Raw genomic sequence first — 11427 nt, 5'->3', positions numbered from 1 at the left:
CTCTAAGAAAACTAAGGGGCCTAAAGGTCAAAAGCCCTGTTTCACAGGTGGAGTCCCTACGCATTGACGGCCAAGTTACCAGATTTAGCAAATAAAAATACAGAATAGCCAATTCAATTTGAATTTCAAATAAGCAACGAATACTTTTTTTAGTATAAAGATGTCAACGTACCCAGGACCGTGTCAGGTATTTTCGCCAGAAGCATCTTTGCCGGAGGCATCTTTGCCGCAAGCGTTTTCCCGCATCACTAATTGGCCGTAAGGCAATTTTGCCGTAAAAGATAAGAACGAAAAATAAAAGGGGAACGAACATTAAAAAGGACACAATGAAACATGAGAAATGAATAACAAAATTAAACAGACTTTATTGCAAAATACAAAACATTGAATACATTTAGAATGTGTATAGATTCATGGCAATAATGCACAAATAACTGACTTTATTTGTGCATTGTACCGAAGCACTTCTCTTCTGAGTCTCTCGTATTTTATACGCCCTCCCCCCGCCCTTTTTTTTTTTTGCTTTGTTGATTCCTGTCCTTGTTCAGCATCACACTTTTTCTTTTTTGCTAAAATTGGTTCCCTTGTTAAGAGAGCTGTCGGGAATTCCCCGGCGGTCCAGCAGTTAGGACTGCATGCTCTCACTGCCGAGGGCCGGGCGTTCAATCCCTGGGCAGGGAACTAGGATCCCACAAGCGGTGCAGCAGGCCAAAAAGAGAGGTGTCAGTTCCCAGGAACAGACTCACAGATAGAGAACAGACTTGTGGTTGCCAAGGGGATGGGTTGCGGGGAGGGTTGGATTGGGAGTTTGGGGTTAGCAGATGCAAACTATTATATACAGAATGGATAAATAACAAGGTCCTACTGTATAGCCCAGGGATCTATATTCAATATTCTGTAATAAACCATAATGGAAAAGAAAAAAAATATATATATATACACATATACATATATATCTGAATCACTTTGCTGTACACCAGAAACTAACACAACATTGTAAATCAACTGTACTTCAATAAAAATAAAAATAAACTTAAAAGAGAGGTGTTAGTTCCCAATAACTAGAGTGCACGTTTGTGACCGAGGTTTGTATTGCATAATGAAAGCTTCTACACAGTTGTTTGTTTTTGGCACATTGTCACATGTCTATTGATAGACGTTCCAAAGTTCTGTGGGAAGTGTGGGTTCAACGGTATGCCTTCAAGACACTCCGAGGTCTCTTTCTCTTCCACCCTAGTGTGTTTCAAAATTGGAAGCCAACTCTGGGGGGCAGATCATCCCATCCTCATCTGTCAGCTCGATAAAGCCATCAATAATGTCGCCAACTGGAAGAAATGCTAACACATTTCAACCAGTTAACCAACCTGTCAAACCCAAAACTGTCAACTCGTTATTTTCTCTTTCACGGCAAAATTGCCTTACGGCCAATTAGTGATGCGGCAAAAATATTGCGGTGAAAATGCCTGCGGCAAAGGTATCTACAGCAAAAATGCTTACGGCAAAAGTACCCAGGACACTTCGGGACATACTTATAATACTTTAGAAAGTATTCACTGTTTATCTGAAATTGAAGCTTTACCGGCAACCTATGTTTTATCTGGCAGCCCTAATTTAATATAAAACAATAAGAAGAAGGAGAAGAAGAAAGTTGTACCTTGGATTGTTGCTAAAAATCCTGCCTTGAGTCTCCTCTTTTATGTTGTCCCTTCCCCCAGGGAATACTACTGCCAACCATTTATAACAGGAATTGCTCAGCTAGTCCCTTTATTTTACCCTTATCCTTGAGTCTGTCTTACAATATCCTCCAATATCCGTCATTCATTTCCTTTTTCTTTTTCATTCATAAGCCTTTTCAATTTCAAGTTGCAGTTAACAGCACCAAGTATATTCCAGAGTCCATCCTCTTACCTATCTCAAAACTAGAAACTACTAAATTTCCCTAGGGAAGGGCATAAGAGGCCAAATCCAAATGAGAGAGCACAAATAATTAAAAGGCTAAATCTTTGGGAGTGCTCAACTGCAAAGACACAATTGCTTCACTACTCTTGGAGCTTTTAGAAGAAAGCAAACATCCTTTGGAACAGACAAGCCAGGAAAAGATTCTTTCAAGTACCTGTACATGAAGTTTACCTGGAGCCTGATTAGTTCAAATCTCATTTACCTTGATTTAGAACTAACCCCCTTCTACTACCACCAGATCTTTAGAGGCTTGAAATGGCCAGTTACAAATATAAGAAAATATAATCAACTAAAACATTTAAAATTATATAGAAATTTGGATAATGACTTGATATTTGATGATAGTAGGGAATCATTGTTCAGTGTTTCAGGGTGTTGTGATAATGGTATTGTGGTTACATTTTTAATTAAAGTTCTTATATTTTAAATACATCCTGGACTGTTTGCAGATTAAGTGATAGTTCTGGAATTAGCTTCCAAAAGTAGGCTGTGGACTGGGTGGAAGTATAAATGGAATAAACAATCTTCCATTGGGATAATGGGTACCTAGGAGCACAATATACTATTCTTTGTGCTTTTATGTATGTTTGAAGTTTGCCATACTAGAAATTTTAAAATAAAAATTATCCATTCAACAGAATATTATTGTTAAAAAGGAAGAAAATTCTGACACATGCTACAACATGGATAACACCTGAAGACATTCTAAGTGAAATAAGCCAGTCAAAAAAGGCAAATAGTGTATGATTCCACTTATATGAGGTACTTAGAGTATTAAAATTCATAGAGACAGAAAGTAGAATGGTGCGCTGAGGATGGGAGGAATGGGAAGATAGTGTTTAACTGGTACAGAGTTACAGTTTGGGAGGAGGCAAACATTTCTGGGGATGAATGGTGGTGATGGTTGCACAACAGTGTGAAGGTACTTAACGCTACTGAACTGTACACTTTAAAATCATAAATATTATGTTGTGTATACTTTACCCCGGTAAAAAATGATATCAATTTAGTTTCGTAAGTAAAGAGTGCGACTTTCATAATGCATAGCAAAAATAAAAACGGAAAATAGCAATAAAATATAAGTAAGGGAATTAGAAACTAACTTTTATTCTTGAAGAATAAACACACGTTCTTTTCAAGATGGAAAAAAAATCTATCCTCTTAGTCTCCCCAGATAGCAAATTTAAATTTCCTTTTATCTTTGAATGTACAAAATAAAAAGAAATACAAATAATAAATAAAAATTATCATAGAAAGCAAGCCTTGCCATGAGATGGCTTTTACCCAGACAGTAAGTATGACAATTCCCGTAAGCCCCTATGTCCTCACTTTCCCTAAGAACCAGGCCACAAACATCAGGTGAGAGCCGTTCCATATGGCTGAAATCCCTGTGCTGGGCACTCACCACCCATACCCAGCTGCTCTTCCATAGTCATCTTGAATACTAGGGGTCATTACCTGTAATTCCAATCCCTTTGGCCAAATACCAGGAGCTTTACCACAAAAAACAAAAGCAGAAAACAGATAAAATGATAAAGCAGCAATTCTAAGAAAATCCCATTACTATCTAGGATCCACATGGCAAGTTTGCTCGCAAGATTAAACATCTCCTGCTTTTGCAGTCACTGTTTTTCATTTTCTCTTGCCCTGAAAGATAACTGACAATATTCGGTTACCTCTAAAATGTCAAAGCCCATGGAAATAATCTAATTCTTGCAGTGTTACCTAAGTACCCATTCCACCACATGTGTCTCTAATCCAAAGCAAGCACCACGGGCTTAGGGCTGAGGACTCTATGGGTCCTCTGACTGGGGCCTTCCAGGATGCCAACCCTCCAGGGAACTCATCCTCATGTAGTGACCTGGCCGTGCCTAGGGTCCACCTCCTCCACATCAGGCAAACAGCCCGAGTGACAAGCAACACAGCAGTGAATGTAGCAAGGAAGACCCTGCTTCCATGGAGCTAGAGCCAAGAGGAGAAAATGAACGTTGAAGGAGTTCTAAGTGCGGAGAGTGCCATTGTTACCGAACCCAGGTCTGGCTGCTCGCTGCTCAAAAGCCAATTCTCGAGAGACGAGTGTTGGTAGGAAAGGACAGGTTGCTTTATTTTTGAGACCGGCCACCGGAGGGGAAGGCGGACGCCTGTCCAAAGGCCGACTCCCCCCTTGACAATCAGGGGCAAGAGCTTTTATAGATAGGGGAGGGGGCTACATGCAGAAACAATACAGTCAGCTCTCACAGTCATCTTGAAGTTGGTCATCGGTGGTCTGACCAGCGTCATCTCGATTGTTTTAGGTACAGTTAATCTTCAGTTCTACTGTCGGTTTGTTTCCATTTCTCTGAGGCCAATTCTTGGAATTGTGGCAGCTTATGTCATGGCTACAGCCTGGTCATCATATAGTTAACTTCTTCCTCCTGATGGGGGCTTTAGTATCTACCAGACAGCTCCCAGGATATGGTTCAGAATATTATCTATAGCCCTTAAGGAGGAACTAGAAGTCCTTGACTATGCTTAATGACTAAACTATTATTATTTGGTCTCCTTTGACTGTTTTCCTCTGTTTCTGCATTATCTCACTTCTCTGATTAAACTTATTCTTTGGCTAAATTTTTTCCACAGACAAAAGGCAGGCTGAGGATGTGGCGGGCGGGTGGGGGGAGTATCATAGGGTCCTGCTCCGTTTCACCATGAAGGAGTACAGAACACTTTGGAAACCCAGGATGGGCTGCCTAATCTAGCCTAGTGTGGCAGTGGTCAGGCAAGGCTCCTCTGGCATGAGACAGGAAGAGGGGATCGAAGTTACCGCTCATCCTGGAAAAAAACCTTCCAATGGGATGCCCTGACTCAGGAGGTATCCAGAGGGCAGAGCTTGAGTAGAGGATGCCGGGGAGAACAGCTTCCGCCCTGGATGGGCTAGAAACAGGCGAAGTAGCACAGTCATAAAGAGCACAGGCTGTAGAGATAAACAGTCCTGGGTTCCGTTCCCAGCTCCGTCACTTAATAACCACGGAAATGTAGGCAAGTTTCTTGACTACCATATAAGTTGATATACCCTTAATATATCGTGTATGTATTATTATGCCACAAAAGTCTCTGTCTCTTTCTGTGCTTCGACTTGTGCTACAAAAAGGTGAACTCCTGTTATCCCACCTTGGTGTGGTGTGTCTCACTCATGCCAAAAGGGAGACGGTGTGTGACGGGCCCTAATAAAGGGGTAAGGAGTGGGGAAATCCTGCCACATAAAAATGGAGTTAACACAAACTGCACAGACAGGACACATAGAATGTGCACAGTAAATATTTGTTGGGTAGAACTGATGAACAAAATTAGTAAAAGGCACCAAGCACAGTGCCTGACACACTGGGAATTTTCAATAACTACAACTATAAAATTAGTATTATTATCAGATGCTTGCCGAGATCTCTCCCATTTATCCACCAAATCTCTAAGGCATGAATGAGTTAGGATCAGGCTCACATCCAGTGGACACTGAAGACCTTCTTCCCTGGGGCCCAGAACAGGGTAGCCAGAGGAGCCACTGTGTTTGTGAACCTTCTCCCCCTTCAGTTACCTTCTCCCACTAACTCTGCACTCATGGGAAGGCAGGACATCATCCCTAGAGCCTTGGAGAGCACACCTCACATTCCAGACTTTGAATTACCTCTGGGATCAGCGCCTTTGCTGGCATCATTGCTAGATCTTCACATCTACTCCAGGAGACAGACAGGCTGGATTCCTATCCACATTCTGCAGGTGAGAAACCTGAGGCTCAGAGAAAGAAGGGAGTCTGCCCTGCTCAGAGGGTGAGCCAGGACTCTGGACCCAAATCCTTAGCTCCTGATCCCCAGGCCAAAGCTAGTTCTTTCCATTTTCCCATTTCTTTTTCATTATTTTCAATCCAAATGATGATTTTTTTTTTCAGAGCACAAAATAACACATGCCCATTGTAGAAAGTTTGGACAAAACCAAAGGAGTATAAGAGGGAGTTTGATCTCCTAGAGTTAACTGCTCTAAAAAGTTTGAAATAAGTTCCCTCTGTTAATTTTTTTTTTAATTTTTTGTAGTTTTATTGTGGTATAAGTAATGTATTACAATTTTTTAATTGTTCATTTTTATACACATTTTTATGTGATTGAGAATATTATTGTATGTGCACATTTATATCTTATGATTCACCTAATTTTATATCATAACCAGCCCTACTATGTTACTAAAAACCCTTTGTTAGGGCTTCCCTGGTGGCGCAGTGGTTGAGAATCTGCCTGCCAATGCAGGGGACGCGGGTTCGAGCCCTGGTCTGGGAAGATCCCACATGCCGCGGAGCAACTAGGCCCGTGAGCCACAATTACTGAGCCTGCGCATCTGGAGCCTGTGCTCCACAGGGGAGGCCGTGATAGTGAGAGGCCCGCGCACCGCGATGAAGAGCGGCCCCCGCTTGCCGCAACTGGAGAAAGCCCTCGCACAGAAACAAAGACCCAATGCAGCCATAAATAAATAAATAAATAAATAAATAAATAATTTAAAAACCCTTTGTTAACATCTTTTGATGCGTGAATAATTTTCCATTTCCATTACTACACCACAGTTACTGAGTATGCCACTTATTGGTGGACACTTTGTTTACAACGTTTCTCTTGTAAATGATGATGAGATGAACATTTTTGTTGAGAAGACTTGATTCATTTTTTTTAATGCTTTCCTTAGGACTGAGTTCTAGAAGGGGATTGCTGGTTCAACAGGTATCATCTGATCCCTGATGCTCTCACCAGCAGGAGGTGCTCAAAGGAAAGCCCTCTCCAGTTGATACAACTGTCATTCAGAAGCAAAGTAACTGCTAAATTAGTTAAGTAAATTTAATAGAAAAGTGTAATCTTTAACTTTTCAAAATATGCTTTGTATTTCTTTCTTTTTTTTTTTTTGGCTGTGTTGTGTCTTCGTTGCTGCGCGCGGGCTTTCTCTAGTAGTGGCGAGCGGGGGCTGCTCTTTGTTGCAGTGCGCGGGCTTCTCATTGCAGTGGTTTCTCTCGTTTCAGAGCACGGGCTTCAGAAGTTGTGGCACGCAGGCTCAGTAGTTGTGGTGCACGGGCTTAGTTGCTCCGCGGCATGTGGGATCTTCCCGGACCGGAGCTCGAACCCGTGTCCCCTGAATTGGCAGGAGGATTCCTAACCACTGTACCACCAGGGAAGCCCACTTTGTATGTTTTGAAACATATTGGTCTTATGTCTGACAGCTTCAGTAGGTGTAAAACTTACTAAATATTCCAGTTGAAATTCAGTGAAGATATTATGGGGTCGTGCTAAATTCCCAGGTGCCATTAGAATAAGTTAAATAACTCCTATTGTACCTAAGTTGCCCAGGTAGCAGAGGTCCACAAGAATGGATCTCAGAGCAACTCTGCCAGCCCCAACCCATCCTCCAAAGTCCAGACTAGAATAACACCTGCCTGCTCAACATCTCTACTTGGATGTACAGTAGAATCCTCAAATTTAATAAGTCCAAAATAGAACTCTCAGTTTCTCAATGCCCCTCTTCCAACTTGCTCCTTCCCCAATTTTTCCCATATAAGTAAATGGGGCATCACCACCCACCTGGTTGCTCAGGCTGAAAACCTATGGATCTTCCCTGACTCTTCTTTCCCTCACCCTCTCCATCCAGTGTATCAGGGAGTCCTGTCTGCCTCTTTCAAAATATATACAAATTGAGCCTATTCAGCAGGTGCACGTGCTTCCCATTCTTCATGTTTCAGAGCATGTTCCTCCCCGGCTCAAAACCCACCCATGGCATCCTGTCGCACTGGGAAAATAAATCCCAATTCCCACACAATCCATGTCCTGTCCACCTCTGCAGCCTCATCTCCCACCACTCGCCCCTCCTTCCCTTCCCTCCAGCCACACTGACGTCCTCCCAAGCTCCTTACTTGACACCAAACTCCCAAGCTCCTTTCTGCCACAAAATCTGGAATGTGCTTTGTCCAGATTGCCAAACTTCGCTCTCTGTCACATCACTCAGGCATCTGCATGAAGCACAGCTTCTCATCTACCTAAGATGGACACCCTGCCATTGCTTTCCCTCCCCCTACTACTTTATTCTTCCCCATAACACTCATTACCACCTGACAAGTAATCTCTTCATTTGTTTACTGACTGTCTCCCCATGTGAATGTCCACTCCATGGGGGAAGGGGCTTCATCTGCTGTGTTTATTACTAACACATGGTGCCCAGCACAGGGCACAGTATAGTGCTTAACACATAGCAGTGCTCAATAAATGTTTGTTGAATGAATGAATGAGTGAGTGAGGAAGAAAGCTTTCATTGTGAAGAATGTGCATTAGATTCACTTTGGCTTATAACAAAGAAGAACAAAGAAAAGGTCATTCTCTGCAACTTGAACTGCCATTGAGAGGGAATAAACTATAAGGGCTTCGTAAAGTGTAAACCACCAGACAAATGGAGATTATTATAATTACATTAATATGACATCGTGCTAGATGCTGTGTGCTCTGTAAAATGGACAGGACATAGACCCTGCTCTCGTGAATAAAGTCATCAGCCAGTTGAGATGCTCACAGAAGGCTTTTGATCAAGGGAAACAGTTTATTGTAGGTACACTAAATTTCTGAGACTATTGGACACTTTTATTCAAAGAAAGCATTTAAGAAAGTAATCATTTCAATTTTAAGAATTGAACTTTGAAAATTAATTTTGTTTTCAAACACTAATAAAAAATCAGTGTTTATTAAAAAGTAGCTATATATGGAAAAAATGAATACTTTGTTAATAAAGTTTAATTTACTGTAAAGCAAGTGGATCCCATTTCTGGCTTCTCTAGTTGCCCCATGAAATTATCTAGCAGCTGTAACTAAACAAGAGTGGCATCTAGTGGCCACTAGCATAAACTACAGCTCCTTGAAAGGTCAAGTCCGAGAGAGCCTGGGTGTCATTTCATCCACCTTGCGGTTTACCAGATTTCCAGATTTCACAGAGATATAATTTATTTTTAATGGAGACTTACATGGAGTTGTCGAGATTTTATTTTGTTGAGTTAGCATGTTAAACAACAATAACAAATACCACCTACTATCTAACAATAAATAGAACATAATCTCAGAACAAAGGAAATGTACTTCAAATATCAAATATTTAACTTTATAAAAAATGTTCCAGGGGGCTTCCCTGGTGGCGCAGTGGTTGAGAATCTGCCTGCCAATGCAGGGGACACGGGTTCGAGCCCTGGTCTGGGAAGATCCCACATGCTGCGGAGCAACTAAGCCCATGAGCCACAAATACTGAGCCTGCGCGTCTGGAGCCTGTGCTCTGCAACAGGAGAGGCTGCGATAGTGAGAGGCCCGCGCACCGTGGTGAAGAGTGGCCCCCACTTGCTGCAACTAGAGAAAGCCCTCGCACAGAAACGAAGACCTAACACAGCCATAAATAAATAAATAAATAAATTAATTATTTAAAAAAGCATTGAGATTCATGATTATTTTTTTTAAAAAAATGTTCCACATTGTCTTTTCTTTCTTCAATAGGAAAATGAGACCTGGAAATCTTTATGGACAGGTACCAATGTATAGCCTGGTAATTGGGAACTGGTGCTCAGTTGATAAATTCTTTCTACAATAGAGTGTCCTTGGCTTAAGTGCTCCCAGCAGTGGAGAGGTGCCCCCCTCCACTACCTCCTTCCAGCTCTGCTAGATAGGTTTCTCTTTAAGTAAGGGTAAAATTGGCAGCCTCTACGCATGGGTCCTGATTTTGGCCTGGGGGGTCTCCATGAAGAAGCCTAAACTCTTTTTTATTTTGACATGTGAAAGTGGCTCTCAGATCCCCAGCGCTCACCTCTCATGATCTCTTCCCTAGGCTGAATCCCCTTGTTCCTTCAGCCAGTACTTATACTCTCAGCTGGCGGAGCAATAAAGTACATTCTATGCCTTCCAGGAGTCTGGTTGTTACAAAGTTAAGATTACAGACATTCCTGAAAAGATCCCGTGAAGGATTAGAAATCTGAAAACTTCTTTCCCCAGGCTAACCAACTCAGAGCAGTAAATAGTTGGCTGGTAGGAAGCAGCAGCATAGCACAGGGAGATCAGCTCTGTGCTTTGCAATGACCTAGAGGGGTGGGATAGGGAGGGTGGGAGGGAGGCTCAAGAAGGAGGGGACATGTGTATGCATATGGCTGATTCGCTTTGTTGTGCAACAGTAAATAACACAGTATTGTGCAACAATTATACTCCAGTAAAGATCTATTTAAAAAAATTTTACTTACTCGTCAACCTTGGCAGACAGGCAGCAGGCACCCAGGGGGCTACAGTCTCTTACATTACAAATTATATCATTTGCACGTGTAGGTCAAATCTCCTCCCCCAGGCCTCCCGAGGCCCTGAATAATGCTGAGTTCTTTCATTGATCATACTCCGTTACTGACCTTTCTAAGTTTCTTGCTAGTGGTCTGTGCTTTCCATAGGAACAGATGGGTTAGTCTGCCATTTAATTCATTTTAGCTGTGAGTGATTAAAAGAAAAGAATAGTACGCCCTCCCTATTTAAGGACATTTCCCAGACATTGCACCCCACTTTGTTGGCCACTCCTAGCTCCAAGGGAGGCTGTGTTGTTTTTGTGCTAAGAATAAGAATGAAGGGGGGGGGGGGACTTCCCTGGTGGTCCAGTGGCTAAGACTCCACGTTCCCAACCCAGGCGGCCCGGATTCTATTCCTGGTCAGGGAACTAGATCCCACATGACTCAACTAAGAGTCCGCATGCCACAACTAAAAAAGGATCCTGTATGCCGCAGCAAAGATCCTGCAAGCCACAGCGAAGATCCCCCGCATGCCGCAACAAAGACAGAGTGCAGCCAAATTAATGAATAAATATTTTTAAAAAAAAAGAATGAAGGAGAAAACAGGTTGGAGACAACCAGCTATGCTGACGACTAACTTGTGCCACGTGTACAAGATCAGACAGAGGTCAAGTGATTACTAATCAATCCTGGTGGTCAGTCTCTCTGGAAAATCACTAAACTTAACACCAAACTGTATAGGACTCCACACCTAAAATGCCCTAAAATAAGATGAATGACAGTGACCAGTGGGCAAAATTGGGACCAATGAAAACATACCCAGTAGAATCATGATCATTCAAACAAATGGGATGTTTTAACTCAGATTTTCTGGATTAGTGTTTCTCTGCAGGAATTCCTTCCCAGCATTTCTCAGAAATGTTATGTTTTTCCAAAGCCCAAATCCTAATAAAAATAAGTTGAGGAATCTAGAAACCTGAGAAAACTATTCCCCTGTGAGAATTAAAACTTAATGATCAACATAGAGATCTCACTAGTTCAAAGGAATCCACTAATACCAAATCGAAAGCGAGAGTAGAAAACGCAAAAGCATGTATTGGAAAATTAAGGTCGACAGTTCCAGTATGGAATGGGAGCAGGAAGGAGAGATGTGGTCACAATCTAATCAGTCTTGC

The sequence above is a fragment of the Balaenoptera acutorostrata genome, chromosome 6 (assembly GCF_949987535.1).
Source record: "Balaenoptera acutorostrata chromosome 6, mBalAcu1.1, whole genome shotgun sequence".
In the NCBI taxonomy this organism is placed as follows: Eukaryota; Metazoa; Chordata; class Mammalia; order Artiodactyla; family Balaenopteridae; genus Balaenoptera; species Balaenoptera acutorostrata.
This window is presented reverse-complemented; position numbering follows the sequence as displayed.